We start from the raw sequence: 11,198 nt of genomic DNA, 5'->3' as shown, positions 1-11,198 counted from the left end.
TCAGAGAGCTCAGAGCCAGACCACTTCTAAGGAAGAAATTCATAGAATTCTGCCGGCTCTACATGTGCCAAGAAGATGTTTAAATGGCTGGAAAATTCAATTCAATTTCAAATTAATGAGGTATATGTAGAAAACTAAGCCCCCAGAAAAGGTATAAATTCCAGCAAAAACAAAAGTCGAATAGAAAAGGAAAAAGTCTAATTTATAAATATCTCAGCTATAAAAGGTATTTACATATGCAAGATAATGTAAATATTAAATATTGACCTAACACCTGTATTGCAAGGATGGGAGAATGAAAATAATATTCATGTGATAGAGGTAGGAAAAGAAAAAAATTAAAACTTCATATTCCTTACAGAAATTAATAGATGATGTCTAAAACTCAAAATTAAGATTCAACAATGCCTGTGTGTTGTTTGTAAATATTAAGGTTTCTTTAAAAGCAACTAAAAAAAAAAGTAAAACTGATTACTCCTGGTGTGAGGAAAATTCGAGAAAGGGAAGAGTACTGTTCCTTTTTATAACTAATCTTTTTTTGTGTGGAGGTGTGTACTGGAGATCGAACTCACAACCTTGAGCTTTCCAAGCAGGTGCTTAGCCACTGAGCTATATATCTGGCTTCATAAATAATCTTGTGGAGTCATTAACTTTTTAAACTATCTGAACATGCAATTTTAACAATAATGAAGTAAGGCAATAGCCTGAGGTAGCAGGTAGTTAGTTTGCTGTGCAGTGGAAAATGAGCTAGCAAGGCACTCATGAGGCTGGTGGGATGGAAGATCTGAGCAGCACAGAGACAAGGGACCATGAGGTGCTCATGTGTGAGGAGAGCAAGGGTGGACCAGGCCTCAAGGCACACCAGGTATACAGCTTAAAGTTCTCATCTGGAGTCCAATGCCCTTGGCTGAGCTACGACCCGAGATGACTGAAGGGCTGGTTGTGCCTTTGAAAGAGTCTGCCCTTGGGAGGTTGAGGGAGGTGACACTTGGTTTTGGAGTGCAATCTCTCTTCCAGGAGCCCACTCCTCCTGCCAGAGATTCAAGTTCAGGGAAGAGGACAGGCCATCCATTAGGGCTGGGAAAGCGAATGTGAGAGCTTTGAACTGGGCTCTGCTTTTCTCCCCAGAGGCCCGACTCCTTGGTGTCCTTCCAAGGCCTCCTGCTTCCAGTGAAGCCAGGTTTACAGCATTTTTCTCTTTCCTCCTGCTGCTTCACCTTCTCTTTTGTGGAACCTTTTGCACGGTGTAAAACTATGACTCTGACACTATACTACACATGAGTCCAATAAAAGCAATTGATCCTTCACCCCTAGACTCTCCTCTGTATGCTACTGTCCTACCTCCTGAGGCTTATGCTACTGTTGCCATCATATTGAACACCATCATTCTTGTTGTTAGTTGTCATTTCTGCACTTATTACTATCATTATTTATCATTGTTATTGATGCCGATGTTTTAAACATTGAGTGAAGTTTCTGTTTCCATGGGGGGAAAAATGTCAGTTCTAAAGAAAGAAAGAGACTCAGTGTGAGTCAAGAGCCAAACTGCTCTCAGTCTCCAGGAAAACAGGATCCAACTCAGGAGTCAGAGAAGTAATCAACCTCTTTGCAAAGCATACCTACTGGAACAGTGCTTAGGCTTGTTCAGTCACCATGTGGAGGCAGAGTGGGAGAAGGTGCCGGCTTAGGGCTCTGCCTGCCCAAAGGTATAGGACACATAATTAGAACCAGAAGGGCCAGGGAGATGGCTCAGTAGAATAAGTGTTTCCCTGGCAAGTGCAAAGGCCCCAGTTCTGCAAAATAAATAATAATAACAATAATAATAATAATCAAAGCCAGATCTGAGATACCACCAGCGAGAGTAAGAAGTCCATCTCTGCCCTGCCCCTGACTCCTACAGGAAAGAAACAAGATAAGGTTCTGCTGAGGCCCTGGAAGAGTGGGGCATACCAAGGATACAGACTGGAACAAGGTCACTCCCTGAACTTGAGGTCCAAATGTTCGGGGGTAGGGGGTGCATAGTGCAGCTGATGAAAATATTTCTGGACGTCTGAGATTTGATCCTTAGGGTAGAGACTGGCATAAAAGAGCAATAGAAGGCATAAATCAAGCTGAATTGAAGGGCCAACAAGATAGGTCAGCGGACTACGTGACAGCTTAGGCAAGCACAGAGACCACGATTTGATTCCCAGTACCCCATGCTGCACCAGCCCCGCTGCAGGCACACTGAGCCATCACTGAGACCGGGCATGTTGGCGCACGTCTGTGATCCCAGCACTGGAGAGGCTGAAAACAGGAGGATCACTGTATCAAATACATTTTTAAAAAAAGAAAGAAAGAAAAAGAAAAAGCTGAATTGGCCTGTATTGATTGTAGCTGAAGCTGAGAAATGTGAACATAAGTTTACTATACAACCTTCCCTATTTTTGTATATGTTCAAAAATCTTTATCATAAAATCTTTATTAAAAATGTTTCTGGGCCAGGGAGATGGCTCAGTAGAATAAGCTCTTCCCTGGCAAGCACAAGGGTCTGAGTTCAAGCCCTGGTTCTGCCTAAAAAAAAATTAAAAAAAAAAAAATGTTTCTGACACAATACCTAAAGATTTCTCCTTAAAATAAGGTTTTTTCTTTGTACAGGAAGGAAGGTTCTGAAGCCCTCCTTTCCCACATGGAACTGTTTCCTGCATCTAGTCTTCTTATCACATAATTTTCAGGCATAGAAAAAGAAATGTGCCGCATCTCTAACAACATGATAACTGGTGTCTTTGTTTGTGTAATCATAAGTATCAGTATACTAACATTAATTTCAAAGTTATTACAATGCTTTTTACACAAGACATGATTAAGCATAGAACAAAAAGCAACAAGAGGCTTTCGCTGAAACATCTTCATAGGGGACCAGAACACACTGAAATAGAACACAGATATCCAAAACTTTTCAGACAATTGCAGAACCAGGTACCCACAGCATAGAGTAGAGGACAGACTAGTGACCTCCAGACAATGCTGGGATACCAGTCAGGAGAGGTGTGAAGCGGCCTAGAAGCTGCACACTGCTGAACACAGTCACCCAGGGCCGAATGCCCTGACTCAGCCCACAGCAGTGGACCCATCACACAAGCTCCCTCCCCAGAGTCAGGTCCATAGTCAGAAAAGACTAGAGCACTCAGCATTAGGATCTGATTCTGACCCACAAGGTGTCATTCCTGTTGCTTTTTCCTGCCCAGTTGGTGTCAAAAGCTGAACTGTGTGAATTTCATTCCTCAACACAAGAAGTCCCACCCTTCTTTGGAGAAGGAGACGTCCAGCATAGGCACCAGCTGAGAAGAGCTCTCTGTGCTAAGGAAAACAACGTGACTCAAATCAAGACACCACATGGTGTGTGCAACTAGGGAGTAGGACTGTGTGTGTTAGTGTGAGGCTTCCAGGGCAGGAACTGTTTTTCCTGGAAAAAACCCTGAATCTTTTCTTTTCTCCATATGAAAGATCTTATGAGTGAACACTTTTCAAACAAACCATCTGTGGTTGCCTTTCTGGGCTCCAGATCTCTGTCTGCCCATCTAGGGAGGGATGAGAGGAGGAAGGCCTTACAGATCTCCATCCAGATTGTGTGATTTGTGGTGAGGGTCGTTATTTACTGATTCTAGCCAATCTAGGCTTGGATTAAATGACAAGAGACTTCCGTCCTGACTCAACCTTTTGGTACTTTCTGCTTATTTGGATAGTTTAAGTATTTGGGGTTTTTATTTTTGTTTTTGTTATATGGCTTTAGGGCTATCACATGTTACTGCTGTCCATAAAAGGAACTGGCTGCATTACTTTGGGTTCATTTCTTCATCAATAATTGCATCTTTAGTCACGGAGAGCCAGAAAGCTAAGATCTTCGCAAGTTTTCATGGCTATTTTTCTGATGAAAATCTACTGTGGTTTCCATCTAGTACATGACCTTATCTTTGCTGGGCCCGCTGCTCTGAAAAGCGCACCATGACCAACAGCATGTTTTCCATTACCAACCCCACCTGTGGGCTGGGAAATTGCTACATTGCTGGGTCACTGAGCTTTTATCCTCCAAGGGCCTTTCTGTCAGGTGCCAGCAGCAACAGATGGCACAATCATACAGGATAGTTTGGGGAAAGTTCAAGATGAAGACTATTTGCAATGGGAGCAGAGTCACAGAAACTAACAGGAGATAGTAATGCACTGAGGGAATCAGAGATACTGCAGGATCGAGAGAGACATCTTCTGATCACTCAGTAGCAATTAACCTCTAATGCTGACTCCTACAAAGTATAACACAGCTTGTGATTCCTCCTTCCTACCACAGAGTGAACACTCACCCATGCCAGGAAGCATGGAATGACACTCCCTGGAGCTCTGCTAACACTTTTAGAACCAGGAGCTTGACATCTCTTCTGCATTGTGTTTCGTCCCCGGGCTCAGCATTCTATACTCTGGTGCTTCACTGCTCCAGCTGCATCTGAGAGAACTGAAGACCTAGGATCTTGCCGTCACACTCGATCTAATTCTCAGGAGACTGTCTTGCAATCCTTTACCAGAGACCTACAGAATACCCAGCACTTCATAGGATTCTTTTGTATAGGATCTGAACTGATTCTAGAGCTAGAGAATGTAAAATGTAATCATGGCCCATCTGTTAGATTTAAACTTAAAATATGCCAAGTGATATATGGAGCCAAGCCTAAATCCACAGTGGGTGATATGGGTCCTTGAGCCCATCCTGTGGTCAATCTTTGGCACCAAGCTATATATTTGGTGTGTGTATATATAGTATTTAGAAGCCACAGGACTCCCATAATTCCCTGATTTATTAAGTAAGAGATATTATGGTAAGAAAGATTAAAGCCTGTATAGCTAGCTACCCCACCCCTGGCCAGGATGACAAATCAGAAATAGCACAATATTCCAGGTAAATTGTCAGAGTTTGGTGGTACTCTCAAAGATTAAGGCAGGAGACTGTCCCCCAGGAAACCAAATATATTCTGGAAGAGGAGCAGACCACCATTTCCTTCACCAATGAATCATTTTAAATTTTTTCTCCAGTGGTACCAGGAATCAAACTCTAAGCTTCACACTTTCCAGGCACGTGCTTATGCCACTGAGCTATCTACCTAGTCCCTAATGTATCATTATAATTTTTGCTATTATTCTGCAAGTCATATCTTTAACAGACTGACTTTTGATCTTGAAAATGTACTTTCAGTCCTGATCAGGGAAGGTCCCAAAAGATTTTCATTTGCTTGGGATGAAAAGTAGTCTTGGTATTATGAAGACCTTCTTGTCCTCTCATAACATAATCCTTTATGTCTGGACATTCCACAAAATATCAGGCTGCTTCACTATATTGATGACATGGACCACACATAAAGGAGCAGTGTTTGGGAGTTATTGAAATTACTTTTTGGCATGATAGAGCATAAATTTTTTTTTGATACCAGGAATTGAACTCAGGACCTTGCATGAGCTGTCTCCCCAATCCAGGAGCAGTGTTCGGTAGAACTCTCTACTTTAGAGACAGTTTGTAGCACACTTACAACTCTGGCCCATTTGTTGTGTCTTGGAGGCTGATATCAGTTTTTAAAAGATCTCCAAAAAACAAGAGAAGGTCCTGCAACAGATTCAGGCACTTGACCATATGACCCATAAGAACCCATGTGTGCAAAGGCATTCATGACAGATAAGGGCAACACCAGGGGAAGTGACTGATATCCTGATAAGTGAACTGCAGCACTCATCTCCAGGGACCTTTGGTAAGGCCATGCCACGCATAGCAGATAACTACTTTCCATATGCAAAACAGCTCCCAGGATGCTAGTAGGCCCTAGTCCACACTGACTGTCTGACCTCAGGGCGTACAGGACTGTGCGATCAGAGCAGTCCACTAAAATCTCGATCATACAGAGTCACTAAGTCACAGTGTAAGGCAGGCTCCCCTAATCCATGTGGAAAGTTTGGCTTGTCTATACCCACAATTTTAGGTCCCACTTAATAAAAGATCTTGCTTCAGTTGATTAAAGATCTTGCTTCACTTCCACAAGGACTGGGATATAGCAAGAGTTCACAAAATCTTCTGTTTAGCTCTCACGCCCTACTCCAGAGCTCTACCAAGCGTGCAGTGTTTCCCATCCCATCAGTCTGTTGTCCTTGCCTTGTTAGGCTCTTTGTGTCTTCCAGGCTCTAAAACCTTCATTGATTTGTTTTTCTTTTTATGTTTTTGGTACAGGGTCTCACTATGCAGCTTGGACTTGTAGTGATCCTCCTGTTTCCAGCCTCCCCAGTGCTGGGATTACAGGCGCACACCACCATGCCCAGTCTTTCCTTGATCTTTTACTCCTTGAACAAGCTTCTTAATGGCTTCACCCTCATATTTCATATGAGGCACACAATCCCTGATTAGCAAGTTCAAGGGGCCCCTGATGATGTTTCTACTCATCTCAAAGTAGTTATGAAAATGTCCACTTTGTCCCTTGTCAATGATATGACTTTGTTGATTTCTCAGGGAGAAAAAGTAGTGACTATACATTGCCAACATATGGGTTAAAACCCTCAGCAGTGAACTTGCCTCATTAAAGCAATCTTGCCCCACACATACTAAGCAGTCATAAGATAATGTACTAGGTCGGGGATATAGCTCAGCCATACAAGCACCTACCTGGCAAATGCAAGATCCTGTGTTCAGGGTGGGGGAAATGGCTCAGTAGAATAAGCGCTTCCCTGGCAAGCGCAAGGGCCTGAGTTCAATCCCCAGTTCCACCAAAAAAAAAAGATCCTGAGTTCAATTCCCAGTACAAAAAAAAAAGATAATGCATTAGCACTGACCAAAACAAGGGATTAAAAACACATCTTTTTTCTTGTGAGAAACCTTCTGTGAGGTGGAAATAAATGACTGTGTACTTTCAGCTGTGGTATACAACTTTAGTACTCAATCCATGTGTTCTAAAAGATTAACAAGGACTAGGATACCCTGGAAAATTCATTTCTAAGCTATCCACATTTGCTAACTCAATCCCTTCCCACTTCTTTAATTCATTTTTAAAATTCCAGTTTCTCACCCTGGTGGTGTAATTTCTCTCTTAGAAATTTTTCCGGGGTTTACGCTTCTCCCAGACCCAGCCACTGCCTTCAGCAGCTGAGACTCCAAGACGGAAAAATTCTCCACCAACTTCATGTTCAAAAAGGACTTTCATCCTGCCTCCAAGTCCAACATCAAGAAGGTATGGATAAGGGACTGGGGATATAGCTCACTGGCATAAGTGCCTACCTGGCAAACACAAGGTCCTGAATTCAACACCCAGTATCACAAAAAATAAATAAATAAATTATGGATGGATGGCAGAACAGGAAATATCACATAATAAGAAACAAGAAGAATTAATACAGCAATATCTCAAAGAAAAAGAATCCTATGACAGCAAATTGCTTATGAGAGATGAATGTGTAAAGAACAGCCTTAATTTCATGTATAAGTCCCCACTAGGAGCTAAAAAAGAAAACAAAGAGAAAGAAGAAACAGAAGGAGAGGGAACACTTGTGTGTGTGTGTGTGTGTGTGTGTGTGGAACCAGGGATTGAATTCAGGTCCTTGCGCTTGCTAGGGAAGCGTTTATTCCACTGAGCCATCTCCCCAGCCCCAAAATTGATTTTTTTTTATTTTATTTTATTTTATTTTATTTTATTTTTTTTTTTTTTTTTTTTTTTTTTTTTTTTTTGCCGTACTGGGGATTGAACTCAGAACCCTGCGCTTATCAGGCAAGGGCTTATTCTGCTGCGTTATCTCCCCGAGTCCCCTCAGAACACAAATTTAAATGGCAGAGGGGGCCCCACATGAGAAATATGCCAAAGATGATACGAACATCCAAGACCAACGTTTTGGAATTCAGGTTCAAAATGTGAGGTACATTAAATGTCATAACTGGGGTCATGTCAACACAGATGGAGAGTGTCCTTTGTTTGGTCTCCCTGGAATCCGTGCAAGTTCAGTTCCCACTGATGGCTCAGGGCCATCAATGCACGCTTCAGAGCTAATAGCGGAGAAGAGAAACAGTGGGTTTGCCCTGAAACGAAATGTGCTGGGGAGAAACTTGGCGGCAAATGACCCATCACAGGAGTATGTTGCAAGTGAGGGTGAAGAAGATCCAGAAGTTGAATTCTGAAAGTCGCTAACAACCAAATAAAAACAGAAACTTCTCAGGAAATTGGATAAACTTGAAGTGAAAAATATGAAGAATAAAAAAAGAGAAAAAATAAAAAGTTACGCAAGACCAAAAGTAAACACAAAAAGCATAAGCACAAATCCTCCTCCTGCTCCTCATCTTCCTCCTCTTCCTCTTCCTCCTCCTCTTCCTCCTCTTCAGAGACTTCACAAAGCAGCAGTGACAGTGAGAGTGTCAGCACAGAAAAGAAAATAGAAAAGAAGAAGAAAAAAAGTGTTCAGGAAGTAACAACAGTGCTTCTGAAGAGAGGAAGTCTAAGAAGAGAAAACTTTGTGAAGAACTCTCCGGCCTTCACAGTAACAAGAAAACAGCTGGGGAAAGGCAGCGGTTTGCAGAAGGAGAGAGTTCTGGGGAGAACAGCAGCCCGCGGCCGGCTGGGTTCTGAGCAGAAGTTCAGGAGCCTTCGTGGGAGCCGGGAGAGGGGAGCAGCCGCAGGAAAGGAGGGGAGCGAGAGGGAGAGGAGCAGCAGCGGGACCAGAGTCCACCAGCTACCAGCACAGACAGATCAGGAAACCGCCAGCGGAGGACGCCTGAGCCACCGCGCAGACAGATACGGAGGCGCTGATGAGCACCGAAGGGACTCGGAGAACTAGGCCGAGTGAGGAGAGAGTAGAGAGCCCGCGTATGAGGTCACCTGTGGATAAACGTCTCTCCGCTTTCTTACTGAATACCCCTGAGGGCGGAAGTATGTGCTGCTGTCCTTCTAATAAAAAGCACTATTTTAATGTCCCATCTCTGTAAACTATTATTTCAGGTAACTGTTGGTAACTGTTTCTCGTGCCCTGTGCCAAAATTTTTAAGATCCCATATAACGCTGACTTTTTTATTGTTGTTGTTCTAAGAAAGACAGTACATTAAATGGTTATAATGTAATTTTTTCTTTTTGTCAGTTCAAATTTGTTATTACTTTTAAGATTTGTGTTTGCAGGGGCTGGGGAGATGGCTCAGTAGGATAAGCGCTTGACTGGCAAACGCAAGGATTGGAGTTCAATGGGGGGGGGGCCTGCTTAGGCAAAAGTGCAGGGACTGTGGTTCAATCCTGGCACCACATGCTGAGCCAGACCACCACCCGCCACGGGCGGGCAGAGCTGGCCACAAAAAAAAAAAAAAAAAAAAAAAAATTGTGTTTGCTTGAGTCAGCAAGGTATAATGGTTGAAATTCATTAGTGTGAATTAAACTGGACTTTTATCAATAAAAAAAGAAAGAAATTTTTCCACTCTAGCACTTGACAGTGTACTCTCATCAGAATAAATTCTTTCTTATTCTGATCTTGGCAAATTCACCGGCCTCTGCGACACATCACTGGCCTCTGCCTCTTGCTCTGCCTCTGCTGTCTTACATGGCAATTTCTTATTCAGGGTGACACATGGCAGAGGGGCAACTGTTCATGGTGGTGGAAGGTACCAAAAGCAATAAGAAGAGAGAGCGAGCCTCTTTCAATCCCTTATATAGTATGCAAGCTACACACCCAAGGGCAGATGTAGCACTCACACCCTTAATCCCAGTGGTAGACCAAGAATCAATCACATATTCTAGATTCAGCTGCCTCTGAAAACCCTGGTCTTGGTGACCACATAAGGCCCTGGGGAGACAGCCAGACATCAACCATAACATCTACCCACTAACAATTACATGGATCATTCATTTTTGTGATATTTTACTGAGTTACATCAGTGCTATTTTGCCCTTAAAAGTCTGGGGTTTGGGGGAGGTTCCGTATTTCTTAGGGAAAGGTCTACAGGGTGCTCAGTGTCTCACTACTAGATGAGATTCTTAGCGATTCTCCTGTTTACAGCCTCCCAAGTGCTGGGATTACAGGCCCGGGCCACCACGCCCACTCTCCATTGCCATCTCAGTGTGCCCCCGGGGTGGGGCTGGCAAAGCAGGCCCTGGGATCAAACCCCTGGCCCCTGAGCCTGCTTGCAGGTGCTTTAATGCACTTAAAAAGAGGTTTATACCTATGTTATTTATTATTTCTTGCCTATATCTTATAATTTGAGAAACTACTTTGGCAGTAACAATACACAATGTGCTAACCATTGTTACTCTCCTAAAATCTTGTTTTGAGATTTTGTACCATTGTTTTTATTTTTTTTCTTTAAAAAAATAAAAATAAAAAAATAAAATAAAATAAAATGCACTGAGCTATTTGGCCAGCCCTTTGTGGATTTTTTTTTTTAATTTTATTTATGTGTGTGTGTGTGTGTGTGTGTGTGTGTGTGTGTGTGGCTAGCTCAGCCCACCAGGGGGCGGGGCTGGCTGGCATGTGGTGCTGGGGGATTGAACCGCGGTCGCTGTGCTAAACTTGTTCTAAGTAGGTGCTTTAGACCACTGAGCCATCTCACCAGCCCCTGTGGATTTTTTTAAGTTGATTTTTACATAGTCTTTGCAAGAACTTTGAGTCACCTGATTTCTAGTTAATACTTAATTCTTATTTTTAACAGCTTCTCTTTTCAACCATCCAGTTATTCCATATTTTTAAGATATATTTTAAATATAGTCTTTTTGACTAGGCCAGTTCATCACAAGGAAAAATTTTTAACTGCCTAGAACATTGACCCAGAAATTTTACTTCCAGAACTACCATTATGTCTGCAATTTATAAAGTTTTTATAAGTTGTTGCCTTTTATAGCCTGTCTTTCCATTTTTCATTAACTAATTTCTCTATTTTTATCTCAGTTGTCTCCTTCCTCCCACAAGGACGTTGAATTTAACTGGGCATAAACACTATTACTAAAGGAAGTATAGCTAACACTAGGCCGGGTTTATATTCCAGATCTGTCTTCAAGATCTTAAAAACATCATCTTCAGTTTCCATCATAAGGAAAAAATTCTTTTTCCACCATTTTTCTCCTTAAGGAATACTGTTTATATTAAATTAACAGCTTCTCTAATCTCTCCCTCACACACACACATATTTAGGACAGGGTCTATGGGGTCTCACTACGTAGATCAGACTCGTAGTG

At 42.4% G+C, this 11,198-nt stretch overlaps 1 pseudogene; it reads left to right on the top strand.

Annotated features, from left to right (window-relative positions):
• The first annotated feature begins 775 nt into the window (after positions 1–775).
• Positions 776–8,615, top strand: LOC101564709 (annotated as a pseudogene).
• The last annotated feature ends 2,583 nt before the right edge of the window (positions 8,616–11,198 follow it).

The sequence above is a fragment of the Octodon degus genome, unplaced genomic scaffold (assembly GCF_000260255.1).
Source record: "Octodon degus isolate 3935 unplaced genomic scaffold, OctDeg1.0 scaffold00307, whole genome shotgun sequence".
Taxonomy (NCBI): Eukaryota; Metazoa; Chordata; class Mammalia; order Rodentia; family Octodontidae; genus Octodon; species Octodon degus.
The sequence above is the reverse complement of the archived record's forward strand: the minus strand, read 5'-3'. Positions and strand labels throughout refer to the sequence as shown.